We start from the raw sequence: 26,658 nt of genomic DNA, 5'->3' as shown, positions 1-26,658 counted from the left end.
GCATTTCATTATTCCCCAACCTTCTACTAGCCTCAGGTTCTTTCTTTTTTCTTTTTCCTGTGAGAAAAACATTTTAACCTGAACATTCTGCCTACAATATTAACACAATCTGTGTTAATGCTGCAGCAAATGCTTCTCTGCAAAGCTTCAGATCCAAATAGATCTCTCATCTAGGAACAGGATTTTCTGGTACAAGGGAGGAATTCATCCAGCGGCTCTCCAGGAGCGATTACATCCAGTCTAATATTAATAAAATTACAGCCATAATAGGATTAAGTTAAGTAAGTTTATTTATTTATTTATTTATTATTTTCTTTGGCATGACTGCATCTGACAGCAGAATTTTCTGTTTTCTAAAATCACAAATTCTCTGGCATACAGCTCTGTCCAGAAATGTACCCAAAAAATAAATACAGATGAAACAGCATGGGCAGGTATTTTTAATAGTTTATACAAAACAAGTCATAGTTTTTTTGCAAGTTAATTCCCATCTCATATTCTCCACATTCTATGAGAAATGAGCTATTTATGTGATTTAAATTATATTGCCTACATTATAAGAAAACACAGTGAATTATGGTGTGCTGGTTTTGGCTGGGATAGAGTTAATTTTCTTCACAGCAGCGTGTATGGGCTGTTTTGGATTTGTGCTGGGAACAGCGCTGATAACACAGGGATGGTTTCGTTGCTGCTGAGCAGGGCTTACCCAGAGCCAAGGGCTTTTCTGCTCCTCACCCCACCCCACCAGCGAGTGGGCTGGGGGCACAAGGAGCTGGGAGGGGACACAGCCGGGACAGCTGACCCCAACTGACCAAAGGGATATCCCGTACCATATGATGTCATGCTCAGGATATAGAGCCGGGGGAACAAGAAGGAAGGGGGAGATGTTCAGAGTGATGTCATTTGTCTTCCCAAGTAACTGGTACACGTGATGGAGCCCTGCTCTCCTGGAGATGGCTGAACACCTGCCTGCCCATGGGAGGGGGTGAATTAATTCCTTGTTTTGCTTTGCTTGTGTGTGTGGCTCTTCTTTTACCTATTAAACTGTCTTTATCTCAGCCCACAAGTTTTCTCACTTTTACACTTCTGATTGTCTCCCCCATCCCACTGATGAGAAGTGAGTGAGCGGCTGTGTGGGGCTTAGTTGATGGCTGGGATTAAACAATGACACTGGGAAGTTCCATATCAACAAATAAGAAAAGCTAATATATCAGACTGACGTTGGGAAATGTTTAACTTATCAGAGTTTATACTAATCAGATTTATTCACTTGGAAGAAAAAGAAAATTGCATGAATTTTAGAATCCTGAGACAAAAAGGAAAAGGTCTGGTGAATAGAGAAGTGTGTTATTTTATTAGTGGGTTTAAGACAGAAATAAGAATCTAAACGGAGTTTCCTTTCTCATAAGCTCATTTTATGAACTCCACAGTGTAGTCCATGGGATAGCAAACTTGAGAAGTGGAATCTGTGATCCTAACTATAAGGCAGCCATGTTGAGGGCACAACTTATGAACATGATAGAAAATAGGTCTGAATCACAGACTACTTTTACAGAGCTTCAAAACCTAAGACTTAAGCTTCAAAATATCTGATAGACACTTCTTCACTGTTCAAGAGAAATAAATCTGAAAGCAGCACAAATGCTGATACCCAGGCACAGTACTTATCTATATTCCTTCAATGTAATATACAATTTATATGCTACCTGGAATGCTAATATTTCTCAGAAAATCTAAAACCTTTCCTCTCTGCTACTGAGATATTTCATTTCAAGCAGCATTTGTTTTGTCTTTCTCATCCACATATTTCCACCTTCAGTTACTCCATGTTTTGAAATTGCATTAGACTGCCTAGTAATTCCCAAGAGGGTTTTCTGTCAGAATCCCAGGATAAATGAAAATGTGGCCCTTCTATTAAAGTATCTTTATAAATGAAGGAGACAAAATAAATATAATTGTGCCAATAAATAAATAAATATGAAACCCATCCTGTAAAAGATAATAAATTCACTTTTACATTACATAGAAAACTGCCCAGTGAAATTCCATTGCATGAGTTCAACATAAAGGACATAGAGAATGAGCTTTTTATTAGAATGTTTCTACAACACTTCCTGAATGAAAATGAGTGGACCATGGAAACACTTTTTTTTTAATTCATTCACAATGTTAAAGAAGGGATGGCTTTTTTCCCTCAGTGTCTGAACCCTGAGGTAGTGAATATTTTGGTTCATTTCAGGAAAAATCCTATCTGCAGTGGCCTTTTTTAGGTATATCATAACCTCTTAGTCTAACTTCCATCTCTCAGTAATTCTGTATTTTGCATTCTTCATTAGTCTTTATTCTTCTAGACCACGAAGTCTCTACCCTAATTAATGGACACCTTATGTGCTTGGTAGCTGGGCTGCATGCACTGGGTGGGGTGTTCTCACAGTTTCTTGCAGCCTGCAGGGATCATAATGTCTATTAAGTTACATAAATTGTCAAGACTGTATTTGTTCTCCAGATCAATACACAATGAAATCACCCTCTTCAGATTGTATTCTTTCTAAATACAGAACTAAAATGTCCACAGTTATAATTCACTCAAGAACTTGATCTCCTACTCCTATGATGATATCGCTTGCTTCCCCTCCAGAACACACATTTTTAGGAGGAAGCTTGCCTGGATAGTGCACAATCAATTTATTAATTTCCGGAGACAAAGCTGCTTGTTATTTGTAGAAGCAGACACAATAAAGTGGAAGAGTTTGTCCTATTCCTTTGGATGAAAAAATAATACTATTGAATAGTTTATTTTGACAGATATGATAACCACAACCACATTAAGAAAACTGCTGACTGATACTGCATACATTAAACTGCTATTAGCTGTGGCTTAAATCTAAGCCAAAACCAATCATGACAGTAGCTCTGCTATTAGATTCCTTTGTTGATAGGACAGTTTGCACTGAACTGGCTATCATAATTTCAGGAATGAGTGTAAACACTTTTTCTCCAACCTGCCCATCAAAATGCCATTCGCTTGCATAATTACTGGCCTCTAAATGAAGCTGGTTTATTCTAATACAGACGTGAAATATAAAACATGAGCTACCAAGAGTATCTGTGTGAGACTAAATGTGAGTGATAATTGGAGAGTGATTGCACAGCTGCTGAATATGGCTCCTTGTTTCTTTGAAATGTAAATATAATGTAGAAAGTTGATTACATTACAATTACAAAAAAAGGACAAGTGATAATCCTAGCATTTGGCTTTTAGTGTTATTTGAAGACTCCCCTTTCCCACTGGAAATTTTGAGATGCTTCAGTGTGTGTAAGAATATATTCCATGGGTTACTAATGACTCAAGCAGTGTAAGAACTTCTATCACAGCTACCTATACATTAACACATGCAAACACACATACAAACACACATGTGTACACAAATAAACACAAGTTCATTAGCAGCAGATATGACAATAACAATCCTTTTGAATTTATCAATAAAACTAACAAAATATCCCACAATGTGACTGAGAAGGCTATGTTCAAAGAATTCCTTCCTCTGTAACAAGAGGGTGTTGGGGGTTTTTTTAAATTTTTCCCAGAGTTGGTCTATTGAAACTCGTTCAAAGGCACTGGAGAAAACAAGTAGGAAATCAATTTGGGGGAGCAGATGTATCTAAATGACATCTGGATCACTGCCTTTCATCACCTCATCTTATCTCTACCTCTGTGACATGATTCACATAGCTGAATTACTAATGAAAAATAATCTGTAAAGACCAGTGCCTGTATATACCTCTAAGAAACACAATACAGATAGGGCTTAGGCTTACGTTGCCGCTTGCCTTCAAAACATAAGCATAATACTTGAACAATTTGATTTGGGTCTGTTTCACTACATGCAGAGTTTCTGAAAGCCAGTTCATACGCTATTTATGAGTATATAGCAGTTATTTATACAGTAGAAAAGCAAGACTAAAGTGATATAAGGCTAAGCATAAATTTCTTCCACACCCTGAAAAAGGCACTTGAGGAATGCATGCCAGTGACTGATGACTGATGAGTCAGCAGGGAAGTGCTGTCTTCCATCACTCATTGCAATGGGATGAGCTTCAAAACCTGAGCTAACCCTCCAACTCTGCTTTTTTTCCCCTCATGATTTTATACCTTTTCCTCACTCTGCTTTTTCCTGAGTTTCTGGCTTACTCATACTGGCTTAATAATAATTTCTATCTTTGTTTTTTGTTTCCTTCCCTCACATAGCTTTAGCTCATGAATTCACTTGCAGCTCAACAACATTTTCTTCTTCAGGAATGCTGAGTTGAAGTTACCCAGCTGCCCTTCACCAGAATGGGCCTTGCTCATGGGCAGCAACTTGGGTTGGCAGCTCCAAAAGGGAGCAGCCAAGCATTCGTTGGTTCCCGTGTTTGTTCTGGTGCTAATGTGAGATAACAGCTTCAAGGAATTCACACAGCTGAAAATTATTAACACAGATACTGCATATTCACCAACACACTTTTGTTATAAGATTTTTGGGGGCTACTGGGTGGGTACTTTTGTATACCTACCATGCTTCAGCTGTAGAGAAGACTGGAAAACTACCGGCTACGATAAGCAATAATACAATCAATATTTACCTGCAGAAATAAAACTGTGATATGACTCCTATGAAAATTGTTCGCCTGTTAGAAGCAGGTGTCTAAAAATCTAATCTGCTGTAATAATGAACAAGGCAGATAGCAAGTTAACATGCAGTACAAAGCTTGTATCTGTACTAGATGTATTGATTTAATCTATAAGCAATGGGTTACATGATGCACTTGTTTTTCATTCCTGCACTGCAGCAAAGGTTAACTTGTAGTTACCAGGAAGACAGGAAAAGAAAGTATGCTGGCTCAATGAATCACTTAAAGGATAAAAATACATTCTTTAAAAAGTACATATGGTTTTCAGATGACAGAAATGTCCAGGAAAAAGATTTAATGGTACAAGTGAAACAGCACCAGCTGCATCAGAGCCCTGTAGCTAGAAAGAAACGTTTGGATCGGCATAATTTATAAAGAAAAAAATTACATGAACATTTGATGGGCTTTCTGGTGCTATAAACAAGGATATAGAGCAATACTGAAATATATGTGCATTAATTTGCCCTAGAATGCTATAATGTGGGTAGAAAGGGATTCTGAAATGAACATTATTACAATTACAGAATATTTGTTTGACATGATGTACACTGTACTTTGTGCCAGTTTTTTTATTGCTACTAAAATCAACTATTGTTTCCAGACAATGGCTTTCTGAAGGTGAAGCATTAACTGCCATTGAGGGGCTTATTTCTTAGGGCTCGTTTCTACAGACATAATGTCCCCAAGCAGAATCAAGGTATGGTTTAGGATTCAAATATTTCATCTTCTTAAAATGGACATATATTACCAACCAAGGTGGTAAACTGCCACAATTTGAGAGACTTCTACACGAGATGGAGAGCTCTCGAGAGCTCTATGGCCCTGTTGCACAAGGAGACCCATGGAAAAGCATATATTAGAATAGCCAGATACAAAATGAAACATCCACAAGCAAAGGCTGGACATACTCTTGCATGAGCAGATGCAACATTTGAGAAAAAAAGAAAAATATTTAAGATTTCTGAAAGATCTATGTCCCTAGTGCCTAAGAGACCTAATGCAACTGTTGGACATACGAAGGTGAAACACTGAGAAGCTAAGGGTACCTACATTCCATTTCTGCAGCATATGGCACTGCTGAAGACATTGCTGGAAAACTGTTTTCTGTTAAGCTGTAAGCACTGCAGAAAGGATGCTAGAAAAGTAGAAGAGGTTTACAAGATAGGTACAAGGATTTTTTGAATAATATTTTTTTAATATTATGAATATAATGAATATGAATGAAAAAAATTTTGAACTGGGTAATTTGCTTACCAGTTCCATTCCCTCATCCAACAAGATGCAATTGCTAGAAATTAAAGTCAAGCAAATCCAAGTTAGAAACAGAAGTGATTATCAATTGGCATAACTTCTCTCGAGCAATGTGATCATTCATCTGATGTATGAAAACTTGGAATAGCATTATTTACCCCACCAGCTACCTCAATACCTAAAGTACCTAATTTAGGAGTTTTATAGTAAGCACGGAGGAATAATCATCTTCAAGGGACAACTGAAATTTTAGAAAGCCTGAATCACTGAAGTTCTTTCTTGATGCATCATAAATTCCTAAATTGGGAACCTTAAATGCTTAAAATTCAGTGAGATAAATCAAGGTTTCACTCTCCTAAGTTAACTTGCACAACTAACTGAATACAGTAAAGAGGAAATTAAATGAAAACAAGGGGGGAAATCGGGAAGCAAATGGGTATGAAGGGAAACCAGACAGAAAGAAAGAAGAAATACATTTTAAAAACTAGAGAGACAACACCACCTCACCAGAAAACTTGTCTCAGGGAAAATGATACTGGTGATTGGTCTTGAGAGTCAGTGGACCCAGGAATGGAAAGCTATTCAATGGATACAATAATAGCTATTTAGGGAAATAAGTAACCTGAAATGCATCATGTAATAAAAAGCAGCAGATATGATTACTCTTCTGCAGATGTGTGAAAACCAATTTTTGCTATCTTTGCACTAAAAATAACTGGTAATATGCCAATTGATTTCAATGGAAGTGAGTAATAATGGAGTAAATGACTGCTCATTTTAAATAAGCATGTCAAAATAAGGTCTCCAACAAGTCAAAGGATCGGATAAATGATAGAAGACAGGGTCTGCGTCAGCAAATACAGCCTGGGGATTGGGTAAGAAAAAAAGTCATCTTAAAGAAAATTAAATGCAAGTGAAGAAAATGTAGTCTTGCAGAACTGTCACTGATGCTGAACTTCTACACAATAACAAAGTTGATGTTATTTTTGCCCCATAAATGTAGAAGCAAAATGGAAGTAGGATCTATTTAGAGGGCATTCACCAATGTTCTGCGCATCAGTCTCTTTAGCAAAAATTTGAAAACCTAAAGCTAGCAATTCCTCCAGCATTGATATTCTGTCACTAGAGAGGTGTTCTGTCAAAAACAAAATTTTAACTCAGTTCTCACTAAGTATAGCAGGGAGAGGGAATTAAGTAGAGAAACAAACCTAATGGACGTGACAACAAATTCAGATATCAGAAATCTAAAAGAAATATCAAGAAACACACATACTGCATTGCATTGGCAGAAGAAAAAAAGTAGACAGAAGGGAGATTGCATGCTTACAGTGCTAGAAGATATACAAACTCTTCCAAGAGAGATAAAGCATGTTGTAAACGCCTGGCCATTTCAATTATGTAAAACTTTGAAAATAAAGAGCTTTCAGAAGGTTTTTATCTAGATGTGATGATAAAGGTGAATAACAACGATAAGTGACAGACTTGTGTGTTTCATCAATATTTTATCTCCAGTTTTAAAGACAGGCTCATCTGACCTGAAAAGTAATTAAGGGTTTCTGCACTACTAAGTATCTACATATTTGCACAACTATAAGGAGGATGCCACGTATTTAAATTCAAATACAAAATTGATAAAACCAGCTGGCATATAATCAATATTTCTATCAGTGTAGTTACCTTAGTAGAATTTGCTAAGTGTGGGGGGCTGACCCTGGCTGAATGCCAGGTACCCACCAAAGCCATTCTATCACTCCCCTCCTCAACCAGACAAGGGAGAGAAAATATAATGAAAGGCTTGTGAGTCAAGATAAAGACAGGGAGAGATCATTCACCAATTACCATCACGTGCAAAACAGACTCAACTTGGGGAAATTAGTTTAATTCATTACCAATCAAATCAGAGTAGAATAATGAGAAACAAAACCATATTTTAAAAACACCTTCCCCTCACCCACTTTTCTTCTTGGATTAACTTTACTCTTAGTTTTCTTTTTCTCCTCCAGCCACCCACCCACCCCCACTGCCCCCAGTAGCACAGGGGGATGGGGAATGGGGGTTGCAGTCAGTTCAACACATTCTGCCCTTGCTCCAGAGTGGGGTCCCTCCCACAGGAGACAGTCCTCCGTGAACTTCTCTAATGTTCTTCATGAACTGCTCCAGCCTGGGCCGCCCGTGGGGTCACAAGCCCTGCCAGGAAACCTGCTCCAGCCTGGGCTACTCTTTCCACAAGTACACAGGTCCTGCCAGGACCCTGCTCCAGCATGGGCTTCCCATGGGCTCACAGCCTCCTTCAGGCACCCACCTGCTCCAGCGTGGGGTCCTCCAGGGGCTGCAGGTGGGGATCTGCTCCCCTGCCATTCTCCATGGGCTGCAGGACACAGCCTGCCTCACCAGGGGCTGCACCACGGGCTGGGGGGGGATCTCTGCTCCAGCACCTGGACACCTTCCTGCCTCCTTCTGCACTGACCTGGGGGGCTGCAGAGTTGTTGCTTTCACATATTGTCACTCCTCTTCAAAGGTGCAATTACAGTTTTGTCCCCCCTTAAAAACGTTGTCCCAGAGGCACTACCACTGTCTCTGATGGGTTCAGCCTTGGCCAGTGGCAGGTCCATCTTGGAGCCAGCTGGCATTTGCTCCATCAGACACAGGGGAAGCTTCTAGCAGCTTCTCACAGAAGACTGTAGTCCCTTGCTACCAAAACCTTGCTACACAAACCCCGTACACTAAGAACTGGATGCTACATACCATCTCCAAAAAGTTGCACTTGAGAGACATTGTACAGATGTAGCTGATAACACACTTTAGAGTGTATTATATCCATGTACACTACTGAAAAATATTCAGTGGTAGCCTGGACTACCTATTTGGCTGACTTTTTCTCCCATTTGTTCTCACAGCAGTTTTATGGGCTGTTACAAGACCTGATTCTCCACCTTATATCAAGTAAGAAATAATTAAGCTTGCATAACCATAGAGACAAATTCTGGAATGTCCTGACAAACCTACACAATTTCATGCACAGTTCTTACAGTGTGCTCACTTGTGATGCACAGCTGCAGGTTCAGGGAACTACCTCTACAGTCATGAGAGAATGTTTGATCATACTGTGCAGCTCCCTTGCTGCTACCTATATTGACCTGCAAACAACTGGGATGCAACTCTGAATTTGGGGAAATCTGCACACTCTCAATCTGTGTTTGTCCTGGTTTCTCATACTGCAGTCAGAGTACCAATGAATGCAGGAAAAGCCTGCACAGATTTCAGAAAGAGCCCTTATACTGTCTAAATACTGCAGAGTTAATACCTGTATTCTGTCTGGGCACATTGTCATTAGTCCATCAAAAAAATACGCAATAAATATAAATATTTTAGTAAATATCAACCACTCACTTCTGGCAAAGTTAGAGCAATAGTAGTACCAAGGTGTCATGTGTGAAGAGTGCTAAGTGCTTCAACAAAGGCTAGGTTTCCACAGACCCAGTCCTGAATTAACTTCCCAGACAAGTACACTTGCAACCCTGGAAGATGGTGTCCCTAAGCCTTAAAACTCTACAAGTGATTTGAGGTCAAAGAAGACCCTGCCTCGGTGCACTTGAACTCACACAGGGGATCAGAGGTAAAATTTCTACATGCAAGGAAGCAAGGACTAGTTTCCCTTAAACTGCCTATAACTAAGCCTATGAATGTTTCTCCATGTTAGTTATCAGCTGTTAATTTACTATTTTTTCATTCATCTTCTGTGAATGAGTTACAAGGCAGAAGCGATGGGATGGGATTTATCCATGGGAGCTGCAGGCTTTCCCCATCCTCCCTGCAGGCTCCTCTAGTGAGGCTCACCACAAGTCATGCCTCAGAGCCCAGGGCTGTGCATTGAAAACTGACAGAAAACCCTAATTCTTCTCAATTTAGAAACTAACCAAGGGCCATCTTGTACAGTATTGATTTCACACTCAAAATGGGCACCCTGTGTCCTTGAGGCTTAGTTCAAAAATTCAGGTGGAGAAAGGAGTGAGGAGCAGAAGCCATGCTGGCACTGGCAGGATAGAGGAAGCATGTCCATGAGCCTGCTTTCCCCAGGCTCAGTCACTCATCTTCAGTGAGCAACTTGGTCTGCTTTCCCTAGGCAGCTGGGGAGAAAAGCAAAGACATTCCGGTCAAAATGAATTGTGGAAGGGTTTATACTTTCTCTATTAAAAAGGGGGTTAATCACCCCCTTAAAAATTACTCTGTCCATCTCAAAAATGGAAAAATTGTTTTGAGGAGAAAAAGTACAGTTAACAAAGGACAGAGAAATTACATCAATCATAGCTGTGACTGAATGAGAAGCAATGGCCAATACAAGGTGATGTTCAGCAGCCTGGTAAAGGAAACTCCCAGTTAGTTTGTGCTTGCAGTTAAATAATTTGAATTAGGTTTAATCTTAAAGATGATTAAATAATAAGTAAGCCAGTAAATCATAGTGCAAATATTTCATTATTTTGTAGAGTGTTTTAGCATATACCTCTGAGCACGTGAATTCAGATTTGGACTATATATATCCACACAGACAATACAAATGAGCATATCAACATATGCATAGAATGCTTCCCAGTCAGATGGACCCACTAGACTTCATTAATTTAAGAAGACCTTGCTGAAATTATGTCATGTTCAGCAGATTAGAAAGAAAAAATTAAATATTCATATTTGTTTAATTGCTTGATCGTAGGGTGTCAGTTAGTTTGCTGGTAGATTTCCAGTCATAACAATTAACCTTCCAGGTAACTTTTCCTTTATTTGTTTTAGAAGTTAGTAATTTGGGGCTGGAAAATAATTTCATGCTTCAGATATAACAATATATTGAGGCTTCTTATCCTCTCCTTGCACAGGGAAACGAGCTGTTATTATCAGACATGGTGCACCCACTATGCACTCAAAGTCTACTCCTGCTAAATTATAAGAAGAATTTTCCTGGTGCCACTAGGTTTTGATTTTAACACCCATAATTTATTCATTCTTGGTGAAGATGACTGATAATGTTAGAATGAATGGAAATGTCTCAAAAGAAATTATTTTTTTTGAACTGTAGCATAAGTTTATCCCGATTTACCATGTCTTTGATATGATAACACTGGCAACCCTTATGAAAAGCAAAACCATAGCCTTTGCCTGCCTGCTCATAATGGTTTGCTACTCCAAAATCATTAACAGTATTTTAGCTTCTGGAACAACAAACTTGGAAGTCAGACTGGATGTATATTCCATTTATAGTAATAATTATAATAGAAATATTAAATATAATAGAAATAATATTAATAGAGTATTTTTATGGAGAAAAGGGAAACAGACATTTCTACAAGGTAATAAAACCATTCTTCTTTGAGTACATGGTCCTTTTGCCACTGATTCTGTCTCCATCATGTTTCTTCCAAAGTTTCAAATATCATTTCCTTTTCAAACTGTCAAAAAAAAATAGGCATAAAAAGAAACAGGTGTCAACAATGCACAATCCACCTGTTAGCTGACATCTTTGGCATTGCATCGTTGTATTATTTGCTGTGAAAAAAGGTTCTTTGGGCAATGTCACATTCCCTGATTTAAAATTGAGAAAGAAAAAACCCAGAACTTGTAATTTGTTCCTGTTTTTTTGTTTTGGTGGGGGGTTTTTTTGGTTGTTGTTGTTGCTGTTGTTTGTTTTGTTTAGGTGGGGTTTTTTTTGTGTGTGTGTACTATATACTATATATATAAATATATGTAAATTGCAGCATGAATGGGAAAGCGCAAGAGACCTCCCCCCCCCCCCGTTAAAAGAACATTTTATGAAGCAAGGGTCTGTGGAGTAAAGGGATTGTAGTAAGCATAGGGGAGTGTGGTACAATGTATTGGAGCAAGCGTAGCTGGCAGATTGGTGGAAGCACAAACAAACAAACAGTTGGTTATGCTGACATTCTTTCTCTAATGTGACTGTTTTGTCTGTCTGTTTATATTTGGCTGTGTAATGCTCAGATCACAGCAATGACAGATCAGGAATATGTATCCTCTGTAACCATGAGCAAAAGCCTTAATGTCATGTTAATTTAGTCATGTATTTAACATACTGGTTTGCACTACATTTCTAAAAAAGGGCTCCCAAAAGCTACAATTGCAGTCTAGTAGTTCAGTACATGAAAAGCAAGTGCCTGCATTTTTCCTGGTTTACTGACACATCACAGGTGATATGCCAGGGTGATGGGACATTGCCAGTTTTGCCCTCACTAAAATTATGCATGTAAAATACCAGTCAGGTGTCTAATATGTTGGATCTGTGATCATCAACCATAAAGCTAGAATTCAAACCACTGCCAGCAGTGAGAAAAATAAGTCACTGTCACGACTGCAGATCTTGTAACCTCTGTGTGCTCTTGTATACCACAGAAATCTGTTAGAAAAACTTGATGTTATTGATTCTTTCTCTCCTTCCTGCTTTTTTTTAGAACATCAGCAAGGATTATGTAACAGAAGAGAATCTTCTATGGAACAGTTTTGAGATCATTCATGCATTAAAAAAAAGGGGATAGCTATACTGCCAGTTCCATACATTGTGAATTTATTGTAGTAAGGTGTATTTAGTTTACAGAATTTTGTATAAATTTCCCTGAGTAAAACAAGTAATTCTGGATTTTGTAGAGGCTGATATATCTTACTTTGAAGGGAAGCAAGCTATAATGAAAGATCTAATTCATCTTACTCTCCATACTGCCACAGATCTGGAGACAAACCTAACAGCAGCAGTGAGTATGGGCTTTAAGAAACCAATTATACTAGTGAAGACACGATGGGCTCAGTACCTGCAGTGCTGCTTCACTAAAAAAAAACAGAATCAAAAGTCAAGGAACCAAGGAAGATTCTATTATATTGGATGCACTAAATCTTTGAAGTCTCACTTTATCTGTAAGAAAGCTGTAAGACAAAATATCAGTTGTTCTACCTGACCCTTTCATTAGGGGTTTTGGGGAAGCTGTCCTTGGACTGCCAGCTCAAAGCTTTTCTTCTCTTAACTTTGAGAGGTCTTAACCAGTGCTTCTCATGGAGCCTTTCTCCCTGAACCACTTTTAATAATTTTTAAACTTAAACTTTGAAATGTCTCTGCTAGTTTTTGAACTTATAGCTTGATTTTGTTCCCATTTCCTACCTACATTCAGGCTGGATGATGAAATATTTACTTCCAACTTTAGGATATCCAACTGAACCAAGGTTCTTTACCTGAAATACAAACCTGTGTAGTTCAGAACATGCATTCCCTTCAACCCAGCAGAACACTGGCTCTACCTTCTCACCTTTCTCTCCTAATATTATGGGCCTGACTCTGGACATTTTTTTGGGATGACAATTCAGTTCTGCCTTCATTACTGAGAAGTCTTGACCTGCTTCTGAAGAGTGTTCTGTAAGGTAAAGTCAAAAGGCCTTATAAAACCTTTGACCTAACCAATATGAGCTGTGGGCTTAGGCCTAGATCCAGACATGTTCTGAACTTTACTGAATTTAGCACAAAGCTACAGATTAAAAGTGTAATAAAACTCTGAAGTATTTTTCAGCTTCTTCTCTTATGATTGCAATTGTCAGCTGCCCCAGTAAATAGTCAAAGCTATGCAAGACATAGTATGGGCCAGATTTTCTAAGCCATTGAGATCACATTGGGGTATTTATGCTGTATAAAGTGAATTTGCAGAGCACTATGATGCATAGATTTAAAATTCAGAAAGATGCTGTAGTTTGAGTTCTGTGCAGTTGTGAACAAGCTACCACATTAAATAAACCAGTGGCCTAATCAAGCCTGGGAGCTCTTGTATCGATTTTTGTTATATCAAGAAATCTAGCAAAAAAACCCCTACCAACCCTCTCTTCACCTCTGCAGATCTTGTAAATGTATATTCACTATTCCCTTAAATCCATATCTGGAAGAGAATTAATAGCTAGGATACCACTAAACTGATGCTGTACAATATTGCAGGCTGTAGAGGTTTTGGAGATAAAAAAATACAAGCTCCTTGTTAGCTTTAGAAAAAAAGTTGTGAACCTTTACCACTATCACAGAAGTCATTAACCTAGCCATTTTAAAAGTATGTGTACTTTTTTTCCTCTCAACCATGCCAAGTAACACAAGTTATATCACTAGCTTTAGTGAGCATACAACACCTTCTGTGCTCCCAGTAATGACTGTGGTAGAAAGTCACACCTCAGGGTGTAAATTAATCACCTGCATTTAGACACTGAAAGAGAATCAATAAAAAACCTGTAGTACTCGTTGCTTTAACAAATTTCTTTCTAAATGCGCTTCAGCTCATTTTGGCTCATTATAACGAAAGTTTTCACTTAAAACTTGCAGCCTCTTTTTAACCCGAACCTTGCCAGGGCCCTGAGCACGTTCCCCTCCCAGGGGCGCAGCTGGAGGGCGAACGCAGAGGCTAGCGGTGGCCCAGGGCCAGCTCCTTGGCTGAGGGGGAGCAGGGGGCTTGCCATAGCTCCTCAGCACTGACTCTGACCCCAGACCCCCTGCCTGGGCTTTCTGGCTCGGCCTCAGAGCCATCACATCACTGCGGACTGCTGGGCTGTCACAAGGCTGTGCCTAACCCGGGTCACTCTCTCTAGGCCTGATCTGACCTTGGCATGCCACTCAGCTTCCTGGCTCCTTCTTGCTGAGATCAGGGCTCCTGACAGCCATATTGCCTCTCCAGGCTCCCTCTCACCTTAGCTGATAGAGCAGCCAGCCCTCGTAGCACCCTGATGGTGCTGGCTGCCTCTTCTGCTCTGAAGAGGGTGACAGTGCTATAGAAAGTCTCCATGTAAGCTTATGGAAGCCAGAATCCACGTCATAAAAATGGCAAGACTTCTTAAACGAGTGAAGTGTATGAAAGAGCTGTAGAGGGAAGGGGATTAGTTTCCAGTAGGCTGGTTTGGTTCCATCTGAATAAACACCTTTGGTTCACAACATACTGTGAAGTGCAACAGTTGCGCAGCATGTACCAGTGTTATGTAAGGTGATAAAATAATAGAAATTATAGGGTTAATTACTAATTCATGTGTCAACTGTTCTTGAAGTCAGGAGGAGTTCAGCCAGCAATGTATCTGTAACTGCCTCGGCTTTGTTCTCTTTTTCCTGGGAACCCACAGGAAAGGGCAGTGAACTGCCAGCACTAAAATGGAGCCTTTTTTGTTTTGTTTTTGAAACATTATTCTTCCTTTCAGTCAGTAGTATTCAAATGGATTAGAGGCACAATCCTTGCAATACCTTTATGATCTGCTGAAGTATTACAGTTCCCATGGTAAAGGTGAAGCAGTGAAACACAGAAATCTAACACAAGCTCCAGAGACCCTTGGGTTTATTGGCGGTGTTATGAAATTTAGCCTAGTCCTGGAAACTGTCTCAATCTCCCTCTGAGGGAGTCCATCTCTCTACAGTGATTAAAATTCCTGGTGCTTTGTTCTGAAGGGCCTGAATTCCAGGTCACCACAGTGGACCAGTGTGCTGTTACAGAAACAGATAACACAATTTGTGTGGGGTTCTCCCACCTGAGGAACCCGGGGAATCCCACTTTTCCCTGGACAATCAATATGGCAGGGAGCTGCATGGGCAGGCAGTTCCCAGGGGCTGGGGCCTGGCAGGCAGGACCTGTCTCAGCCCCAGCCAGGAGCAGCCTAAGGTGGTCCCAGGGAAGGCCCAGCACCAGGCGTCGAGCACCCCACTGAGGATGGGGAAAGGGTGGGCTGGGAGGTGGGCCTGCAGGTGGGCCCGCCACAGTGGGGCCCCTGGCCAGGCTGGGCAGGGCTGTGGCGGGTGAAGATCAGCCCTGCTGTGGGATCGCTGGGGCAGGGGCTGCAGGTCGGCAGGGCTGTGGTGGGGTCCTGGCCTCTGGGCTGGGTGGGAGACACCCAGGGAGGCTCGGCAGGGACAGTAAGGTCCATTGGTGCCTTTAGGGCCCTGACATACTGATTGATTAATATATGTTGATCCTTTAAAATACAATTCATTTTCCCTTGACTTGTATGGAATTGACTTGAAGGAATTAAATAGTTTTAAATTGAAGTGTAATAGATCTTTTCTTATCTGAAATCATGATTATTCTTTTTCTATCCAATGTGGGCACAATAAAGATTTTTAGTAGGTATTGTTTTGAAGGCCTTTTTTAGCACAGGCAATTTTTTTTCCTCTTTGGAATATTTCAGTTTATATTTCTGGAAGGCATTCTAAAAAGCCCTCAATTTAAATACTAACACATTAAAACACCTTAATTTTTCTGGAACAATTCCCACACGTTTTTTAACTTCAGGTAATGAAAAAACTGTTCCATGGGATAGTAGTTAATAATCCTTTCAGCACATAGAAGCCCACCGCACAGGATACTGCATTGGTGGAGCTAGGGAAGCAGTGAATGGTTCATCTCATCCTGACGTTATACATTACATATTAGCTTGTAATCCAGTACTTATAGAAAAGTGTTTTATATACGAGCTAAGTTGAAATGTCAGGATCATGTCTTTGCTCCTACAGTTGCTTTCTGGAATTTAAACCACACCACCAAGAAATACAGCTTTCTGGGGTCATCTCACACAACTAAATGGAAAAAGGATGAAAAGACAGACATAGTGAATGACAATAGTGAAGCAACCCATCATGTGCCCAGTGCAGGGAGTGAACCTGGGCTTCATAGCATGAATTTTTCCCACCTTTTTACTTGACTACGTGATAGCGCACTGGTCCATTGTGGTGACCTGGAATTCAGGTCCTTCTGAGCAAAGCACCAGGAATTTTGATTACTGTAGAGAGATGGACTCCTTCAGAGAGAGAATGAGACAGATTCCAAGCTAGGTTCCTGTATAACTACTGCCAGCTCAAAAAGCTTCATATTATGAAGGACCAACTGAGTGCTTCAAAGCCTTAACCGTTCACATTCCAAGTCAGGCTTTTAGGTTGCCAACAGAATATGCTAGGAATACTACATGATAACCATCTGTAAATTAGTCACAGCAAGCCCTAAAAAAAGGGGGTGTGAATCAGATGTATCCTAAGGAACTAGACACCTTCTACCCCTTGAATTTCCTAGTGAGGAACCAGGGATTTTATTTCTTCCATTTGTGGTTGAAAGTCAACATTTCAAGTACTGCACAGGGCTTTATTAACTGGGGAGCGCCAAGCCCAGAGGTTTTACTTCCTTGAAAAAATGCCTTTAAAACAGGTACAGAAAAGTAAATCATTGTGTCACCTGCTACAGATTTCTGTTTGAAACTTGGAAATTTTTAAAATACCTAGCGGAAAGAATCAACAGCAAGAAAAGTCAATCGTGTTTGATCTTCTAGCTGCTAAGTCCAAAAGCTGCAGGTATCTAGCAGTGAATTCAGTGCTTGTAAAGTCTTAGAAGGGAGCAAAAGGGAATCTGTCCCTCTCATAAATATGAACAGGAAAAGCAATTTACCTTCACACTCAAAAGATATTGGTTTGGTAGAGGTTTTTTTTCTTTCTTAAGCCTTGTATGAAATAAGATCTTTTCCTAGGGTTATTTTAAAATATGATCTGCTTGAAGGCAATGTGCTCAGTCCCTGGGTGGGAAATATCTTTCATTTAAGTCAACAGCAATCTGTACTGCTGATTAAAAAACAAGTGCTGATGGGCTTCACAGGGAGTCTCATCGATCTTGCCTTAGCTATGAAGTTGATAGAGAAAATGGTGGTGGGAGGAGCGCAAGGATGGTAGACAGTGTTCCATGAAACACTGAACAACAGCAACAACAGCAGATCATGAATTATCTATACTTAAAAGTTCTATCAGTGTGGAAAACTGGCTCTGAAAAGATAATTTCAAACTGTTTGATGACTGTGTATCCAGGGAATTCAAATGAACTTTGTCACCACTGCCAGTTTCATAAAAGAATGAAGTCTCCAGAAAGGCACAGATGGTATTTCTGAATGAACAGATGATTATGCCAAAAGAATATTATGCTTGGAAACATATTTTATTGATATATGAGTAAAGCTCTTAGAAGGACAGCTATGGGAAAGAGGACCTAGCTCTATATGTAACACCTGAATACAATAAGAAAATTAGGCAATGGGTAAAGGTTATTTAGTGCATTCCTCAGTCATACTTACTGGGAATTAATTGGAAAACTATCCAAATGTCCTAAAGATTAAAATGGTACTATAATTAATGAGAACCGCAAGAAGATGTGTGAACAACAACAATTAGATAGTAATCTGTATTTTCCAAAAGTGAAAAGAGATTATGCACTAGCTATTGGATTTCCAGACAGCACCAGTATGGAGAACTTAGAAGAGGGGACAAATTCCACGTTGATTCTGAGTATAGGTTCATTTCAGTGAAGCAAAAAAAAGTTATGCTCATTGATGTTTGTGGATTACAAGCCCAAACATATGCCCCTTGTTGTGCTATAAATTAATGGGGTTACAGTGATTACATGCATGGACTTGGTTAGTAGAGTTATCTCGGATTACAGCTGTGTCATCCACAGCCACAGTGGGTTCACTGACTTCAGTGAAAATGCTGTGACTGTAAACCAAGGATCTGATGTGACAAAAGGCTAGAAAAGGAATGTATGATCTTTGCATTACTGGGTTTAAAACTTCATACTTGATATGACTATTTCTAAGTGAAGGCTGGAAACAACAGGTTTGGATTCTGCACTGGTTTTAAATCCAGAGTAGCTTGCTTGAGGTCCATCAGCTTTTTCTGGCAACTTTAAGATAGTTTATGTAAGGGAAGAAATGTATCACATGAGATTTTTCTCAGGGGTGAAAGGTATGCTGTAGTATATCTTGCAGGGCAACATCATAGGTGTCAGCCTCAGCTTTTCCCATACATTTTCTTGGGCATAGAGGGAAAGCCTTGGAGGCAGATGACCCTGGTGAAATAGTACAATCTCTGTAGTTTGAAGAAACTGCATTAATCACCAACATGACAGAAAAAAGAATACATACCCCTCAGACAATATTTATCTTGATGCCCGTGATGAAAATATGTGAGGGGTTACCTAAACTATTTAAAAAGTATTTGTGTTCAGTTACAAAATTATTTATGATATTAGGAATAACCAAGGGATTTGGCGCAGGGCAGGGGGGGACAGCAGAGATTAAACACACTTTTACAGGTTTCTTATCCAATGTGAGACAAATGCAAATTTTAGTGAGAGAAAAATTAGAAGGAAAAGAAGAGATTACAGGAATCCCTTCCTCCCACATGCTCTCCTGCTGCTGTAACTGACTTTTTTATGTTATCAAATGGAATACATGGGTCAGATTCCAACTCCATTTTTGCATTGGCGTAGGTTGATTTCAATGCCAATAAAGTCATATTAGTGCAAAGCAGTGAGACATCACCCACAAACCCATTTGTATGTGTGAGATGAATACATTAGCTTCTCAGCAGATGTCTGTGAATTCTTCCAGACAGAGCATGTCTCCAGCTTTCAAGAAATGTTTGTCAAAAGGAACATTGAATTGTCTTCAGCTCTGCAGCAACCACTCCAGGGGAGCAAGTGCTGAATGTTTTAAAGATAAGAGGCAATCATACTGCAGGCCATTGTCAGCTCCAAATACAGTGCCCATTGGCCTATGCACCACATCCTTTAGGACTTCATCGACACCTATGGTTGCTTTGTGTTGCCAGAGATATATCTTTTTAGGTATTCCTTTAGAAAATATCCTTCTTTTAGTCAGAGGGGGAAAGAGGGTGTGTAAATTACATTTTGAATATCCAGAGTTATTCACTAGCTCCATTTCCTGTGTTACTTCTGTCATTCCACCATTTTGAAGGAAGAAGTGGCTGGCGGAATTTCAGAAACAGGAGATCTTCATTAAGTAAGCAAGGAAAATATTTCCTAGCTTTCTAAATAGAACTTTTTAATGAATCACAGAAATTTTTTTGGTAATTAGAGTTTAGCTAAAGAGATTCTGTAAAATATTGGTGAAATCATAGGATTATCATTTGTGGTTTTAAAACACCTTCTACTGAACAATGTCAACACAGTGTGCAGACCTAAACTTAAATGACCTCCTAGGAGTCTACTGATGTAGACAAATTTAGTCTACATTTCTCCTGCTCATGTAGGATGAAGGCACACAGCACATGGGGAGGCAAGTCCTGAAACTCAGAGAATTAATAGTGGTATTCTTAATGTGGATTTTCATGGAGTCAGCACAGGATATTCTAAGTGGCTGATATAATACCATATTTTAATTTTTAGAGATCCCATAGTGGTGTCCCACAGGCAGGCTCAATACCTGCTGCGCAGCACCAATTCATACACCGAGGCAAGGTATTCCTTATTTCTTTATTCTAGTTTGCACAAATAGGGAACTAGGTGGTAACCCACAAATGCCTAGCCCCCCAGCTGTAAAAACTTTACACTATTTATACATTTCAGCACACAAAGAAATCACCCCTCCTTGGTTACACGTTACCCAACACCTTCATTACAAAGTACTACGTTTCCCATTTGTCAAATAATTCTCTCATTTCCCATGTTAATTAGTTTGCATGCTCAGTCTTAGCTTCTTTGGGGTCTGGGAGATGTCTTGAGTCAGTGGTCACGATCTCCCCCCACTGGAATTACCTTTCACCTAGTTTTGCTGAGCTCAGTGCCTGTGCTGAGCTTCCTATCAACCCATCCATCCTGTGGAGGTGCTGCCTTTGTGAAGTTCCTTTTCTGAACAAAAGGATTTGCTGGTACCTAACTAAGTGCCTAGCAGGACATACAAAGTAACCTGAATTAACCCTTAACAACTCATTCACTCCAGCTATCTCAAAGTCAAACCGCCAACAACACATTCAATTCCATCAACCACCCAATATCAATGGTAGGCACAGTATGTAGGAAATGTATAATGAGGCATTAGAAAAGTTGAAGCATGAAAATATCTGCAGGGCATTGGTTATGTTTATTCACTGCCATTTAGGCAACAGGAAACAGCTGCTATAGTACAAAGTGAAATCTCAGAATCTTTTAATCAATTTAATATACATATAGGAGGGGTATGCAAAGTCTGGAACAGACAGAACCAGTGACTTCCTCCCCTAATCGCTAGCAATCCCACCTACAGCACTCTGTCACAAACACCTTTCATTTGTTATTTGGTGAATACAACAGACATCATGCCATGATGTACTATGAATGTTAAATAATGCAAGTAACAGTTGAAGTTTATTTTACTGTGTATCAGTGTGCAATTAACTTGGCAAAGATTAGACAAAAATAATCAAATAGTGGCATTATGAGATAAGGCTGTGCATTGTTTTACTAAATGAAAATGTCAGGACAGTTGGCATTTAGAGAATGATGGACTTCCCAGCCCTTCCCAGTCTCTTTTTTACCTCTGTGCCAGCACAAGTCCACGGTGTCAGCTGATTTTGGTGAGAATAATAGAGTTAGTGATGATTTATTTGTGAATAAATAAATGGAAAATCAGATTTTTTTTTCAATATCAAATAATAGTACCAATTTCCTTCGTAGGTATATCTCACTGTATACAAAATTTTATATAGATAATTAAAGTATACTTTTCTGATTTTTTAAAAACAAATTGAATTTTATTGACAGAAAATGTCCATCAAGATTTGGATATAATGGTTCCAAAACCTAAAGTATGCACCAAGATTTCTGTAGCTCCCATGGAAAGTAATATGATCAGATGTTCAAATAACCACCAAAGGAAGCCAATATCATAAGTAATTGAAGAATTCTGCTAGTGCTAAGGACTAATACAGAAACAACAAGAAGCAAAAGAAACATTATTCAAGCTGGGCAAAAGGACAAAGCTCTTTTCCACACAGAGTTTTATAAGTACAACTGTTTCATGCAGAAAAGCTTTTATTAAGTATACTTTTATCTGTTTCAGTAGACAAATATACAGAATCTAACACCAGATATTTTCTATATAAGAGAAAAAAAAACCCTACTCACTCATTTTCTGACCATTCCTTTCTCTCCCATGGTATAGAGGAAACAGAAAACAAAACTTCTTCGGTTTATACCAACTTATCAGAGAAACTGTATGCAAAAAAGTCTGACCCTTTATTCAAAGGAGTGAAAGTTCACAGAACCACCCCATAGAAGAGAAAGACCGAACGAAAACTCTGTGTCTTCATTTAGTGATGATGAGAGGAATAACAGGTCATATCCTTTAATAAAGAACTTCTTTCTTGTCAAGAATGAAGAAGATAAAGTTTTCTTATCCTGTAGCTTTTGCTCCATAAGAGTGGAGTATCTGTGAAAATGTACCTCAACAATTGTTGGTCATACTTCAATTCTTTACCATATTTAAAAAAAAAAAAAAGAAAAGAAAAGGGGGGGGTGGGTGTTGAAGGCTAGAGGAGATTGACAAGCTGTATCATCACACCAAGCACTCATTGCTCCCTGGTCCTACTAAACTCATCTGGTACCAATAGACTGCACTGCTCAGAAGACTGTCAGCAACCAGGAAGCCTTGTAAAATCAAGGTCTCCTTCATTTCAGAAACTCAGTAAGCCTAATGGATCTGGGTATGTTTGGCTTGAATTGGAATTGATTAGGGTAACACCTATGAGGCAAGAAAAATAGCAATTAACACATTAGTTCCTTAGGAAATAAGCACATCAGTTCAAATTAGCTGGGACCTGCTCTGATTATTACCTTTTTTTTTTCCTTTCCTATTTTCCTGTTTGTCTTCCCTTAACTGTATACCAAGAGAATGGATATTGATTTTTGAAATGCTAGTCTCCAAAACCAAACAATATTAAAAAATAATACCTGGCCAAAAGGTCTAAAGTAAAATCTTACTTTCTGATTTCTCTTGGAGAAATAGTGTATTAAAATATTGAATAAACCAAAACACCTTAAGAATTCAAATGCAGAAGATACCATTTATATATGTGGAGAGAATGAAGCTGTGACTGGCATTAGAATAAGAATGTCAGTATCTTCTCCATAAAGCAATGAAGGTAGTTGATGTATATTGTTGCAACAGTGTTCAGTTTAAATAGTGACCTAAGTATTAATTTGGGATTAGTGATCTACTACACAGTGGGTCGGGTTCATTACTTCCCACACATGCCTCCTGAACATTATCAGCAAACCCTTTAATGTATTCTAAGCACTGGATTCACTTCTGTGCAAGGAACAGATCAGTGAGAATCTTAGGTGATGCAGTGATTGTGGATTACTTTTATTTCATTGACTTCTCTTTGTGCTTGAGGAGAATTTTTTTGTTTTTACCTTGAACATTTCGTTTACACTGCATTGTGGAAATACATCAAATACAGCAGGCTATATAAAACTAATGTAAATGTATGTCCTGGTCTCAGCTGGGATGGACTTAATTACCTTCTTAGGAGCTAGCGCGGTGCTGTGTTTTGGCTTTGATGTGAGACTTTTCAGTTCCTCAGGCCTCGCCAGCAAAAAGGCTGGGGGGGCACAAGGAACTGGGAGGGGACACAGCCAGGCCAGCCAACCCCAACTAGCCAAAGTGGTACTCCATACCATGGGATGTCATGCCTGGTATATATACCTGGGGGGTTGGCCGGGGCGGGCAGGTCATTGCTCAGGGACTGGCTGGGCATCGGTCAGCGGGCGGTGAGCAGTTGCATCGTGCACCGTGTGTTCCTTTCTTCCTTTCCCTCCGGATTTTATTCTTTCCCTTCCCCTTTTCGGGGGGGGGGGGGGGGGGCAACAACTGTTATTGTCATCATTGTTATTGTTGTCTTTCATTTTTATTCTATTTCAATTATTAAATTGTTCTTATCTCAATGCTCAGGTTTTACATTCCCTTCCACCTCTCCTCCCCATCCCTCTGGGTGAGGGAGAGTAAGCGAGCAGCTGTGTGGTACTTAATTACCAGCTGGGGTTAAACCACAACAGTGTATGATGAAGTTGAAATTTCTGGAGTCCAGACTTATTGTAAAACAGAATTTTCATTGTGCACTGAGCTAAACACAACTTTAGAAAACATACATATGCTATCCCACCAGACGTATTTGTGCAATTTGTTCTTAAGAGATTAAAGATCTGATGAATATTCTGCAAATATTTATGATTAACAAACACTGACCAAGCAAAGAAATGCTTAAAAATACATATGACTAACATGTAATTTTGATCTAAAATTAGGGCTTTTGATTGGGATAAAATGATTAATTAGAAAGGATCATTTGCATAACTTGTCTGCCAGGCCAGGACTTCAGGCATGACAAATAACAGAGTAAAAAAAGCACTGACACAAAACTGTTAACAGTTTGAGACTTCTGTCCTCTATGGAGGATCATGACCTGGTGATTAGGGATGAAAAATGAAAAAACCAGCAACAATTTTAGAAGCTTGGTGGAAGGAGGACAATCACCCCTTTAACATATATGGATACAAGATTTAAAGTATTCAAACACTACTGACAGAATAACGTGCTGGGAACATCAGGAAACAATTCTGGAAAGGAACAGTACAATTTAGGTCCTGACCTAAAAAGTTCTTTTTATATTTTGGCTTTGAACCAGTTGACCACGTAGAAGAGATTGTGATCTCTTCAGCAGTAGACCCTAAATATAATTACAGAAGCATAACAAAGTTAATCAGCCACAAAGCATACATCTATCTGCAGAGAGCTGCCCACAGAGTTTTAGATTGTTAAACAAAAAATTTAGTGCAACTGTGCAGAAAATCTATTACCGCTTATTTTCCTCTTTTAAAACTGTGTTTCTAAAAGAAGTTGTATCTTCAAGTATATTTTGTTCAAAGAGTTAGTTTTATTTGAAAGTACAGCCTACTAAACTGTAATGATTTTTATGTGTTCTGTACCTTACCAGATTGCGGTAATGGCGACATTACATTCTGCCTCCTATAAATGCTTCAGAGTTGACAGCTTCTTAACAAAGTGAACTGGAATCTTTTTTCTTCTCAATCACCAAGTAATTGGTTATCTATTACAAACAACGGGGTTTTATTAGTACCTATAAGTGACGTATGTAATCCCTGTACAATCTGACTTTCACTTACAAAATGAGGCATTAGCTGAAACATCTTTTCACTTGCAAGACCACTGCATTTGTTACAGAAATCCCTGTGTGGCAGTTTAACCCCAGCCCACAATTAAGCATCACACAGCCGCTCACTCACTCCCACCCGGTGGGATGGGGGAGAGAACTGGAAGAGCAAAAGTGAGAAAACTCATTGTTGAGATAAAGACAGTTTAATAGGTAAAGCAAAAGCCAAATGTGCAAAAGGAAAGCAAAACAAGTGATTCATTTACCACTTCCCATTGGTGAGCAGGTGTTCAGCCATCTCCAGGAAGGCAGGGCTCCATCATGCATAACAGTTACTTGGGAAGACAAACACCACAACTCCAAATGTTCCCCTGACTTTGGGCTTTATCTGCTATGGCAGTGACTCAGGACAGAAAAGGCGGTGTGTTGCAGAGTTCTTGGACCAAAGCCAGCTCAGGTTGTGTCACTGTTGCACTTGCACTGCTTCTTGTAAGGCTTGTTCTCCACTGGTTTGGGTGGTTCTTGCTGTAGCATTCCTATAACACACAACTCAAATCATGGGTTACAACAGTTTAAAGGTATTTCCTTTACAGTCGCCACCCCTGGTCCCTTTGGACCAGACCGTAGGGTTTAACATTGCAATGAATTCCTCCCTGTGTCCAAGCTCCAGCTTGTATTTATGCACAAAGTGGACCATCATCTGTGAGCCACAGTCTCTCCTTTGGTATACCTGCTGTGGCATAGACTTATCCACAGTCAGAATTTCTCTGAGGTGCATCTGGTCCAATGTGGCCTTATCCATGGGCCATAGTCCCATCAGAAGTAAATCTGTGCCGACATGGCCTTACCCCTGGCTGCAGTCCCTTCAGGGGTGTACCTGCTCTGTCATGGGCTTATCCACAGGTCACAGTCCCTTCCACTTGAGTTCACACTGCATTCCTGCCTGTCCAGTACAGCAGCACAGAAACAGGAGTGATGCCCTGGCCTTATGCCAGCCCAGGCACATCACCATTGCTGTTATTAAAATGCTCCCAGGCAAAGCACAGTAAGATGATAAGCAGTGCAGCAGGAGGGCAAGCAGCAAAAGCAAAATGCAGCCACTAACAAGCACTAGACTAACATACAGCAAGGCAAGCAAGCCCTATGGCAACCACAGAAACCTGCCAATTACTAGCTAAACAGCAGTAACAACTGTAAATTTAATCTAACACATTCCAATTGAATCTGTCATTATCGCGAACCCTTTGAGCCCCACACTGGGAGCCACAAAGGACTGTCATGGTTTAACCCCAGCCAGCAACTAAGCACCACACAGCTTCTCGCCTGCTCATTCCCCACTAGTGGGATAGGAGGAAGAACTGAAAGAGTAAAAGTGAGAAAACTTGTGGGCTGAGATAAAGACAGTTTAATAGGTACAGCAGGGCAGGCAGGTGTTCAGCCATCTCCAGGAGAGTAGGGCTCCACCACATGGAATGATTACTTGCAAAGACAAACACCATCACTCTGAACATCCCCCCCTTCCTTCTTCTTCCCCCAGCTCCACATCCTGAGCATGACATCATATGGTATGAGATATCCCTTTGGTCAGTTGGGGTCAGCTGTCCGGGCTGTGTCCCCTCCCAGCTCCTTGTGCCCTCAGCCCACTCGCTGGTGGGGTGGGGTGAGGAGCAGAAAAGCCCTTGGCTCTGGGTAAGCCCTGCTCAGCAGCAACGAAACCATCCCTGTGTTATCAGCGCTGTTCCCAGCACAAATCCAAA

The sequence above is a fragment of the Falco biarmicus genome, chromosome 3 (genome assembly GCF_023638135.1).
Source record: "Falco biarmicus isolate bFalBia1 chromosome 3, bFalBia1.pri, whole genome shotgun sequence".
NCBI lineage: Eukaryota > Metazoa > Chordata > Aves > Falconiformes > Falconidae > Falco > Falco biarmicus.
The sequence above is the reverse complement of the archived record's forward strand: the minus strand, read 5'-3'. Positions refer to the sequence as shown.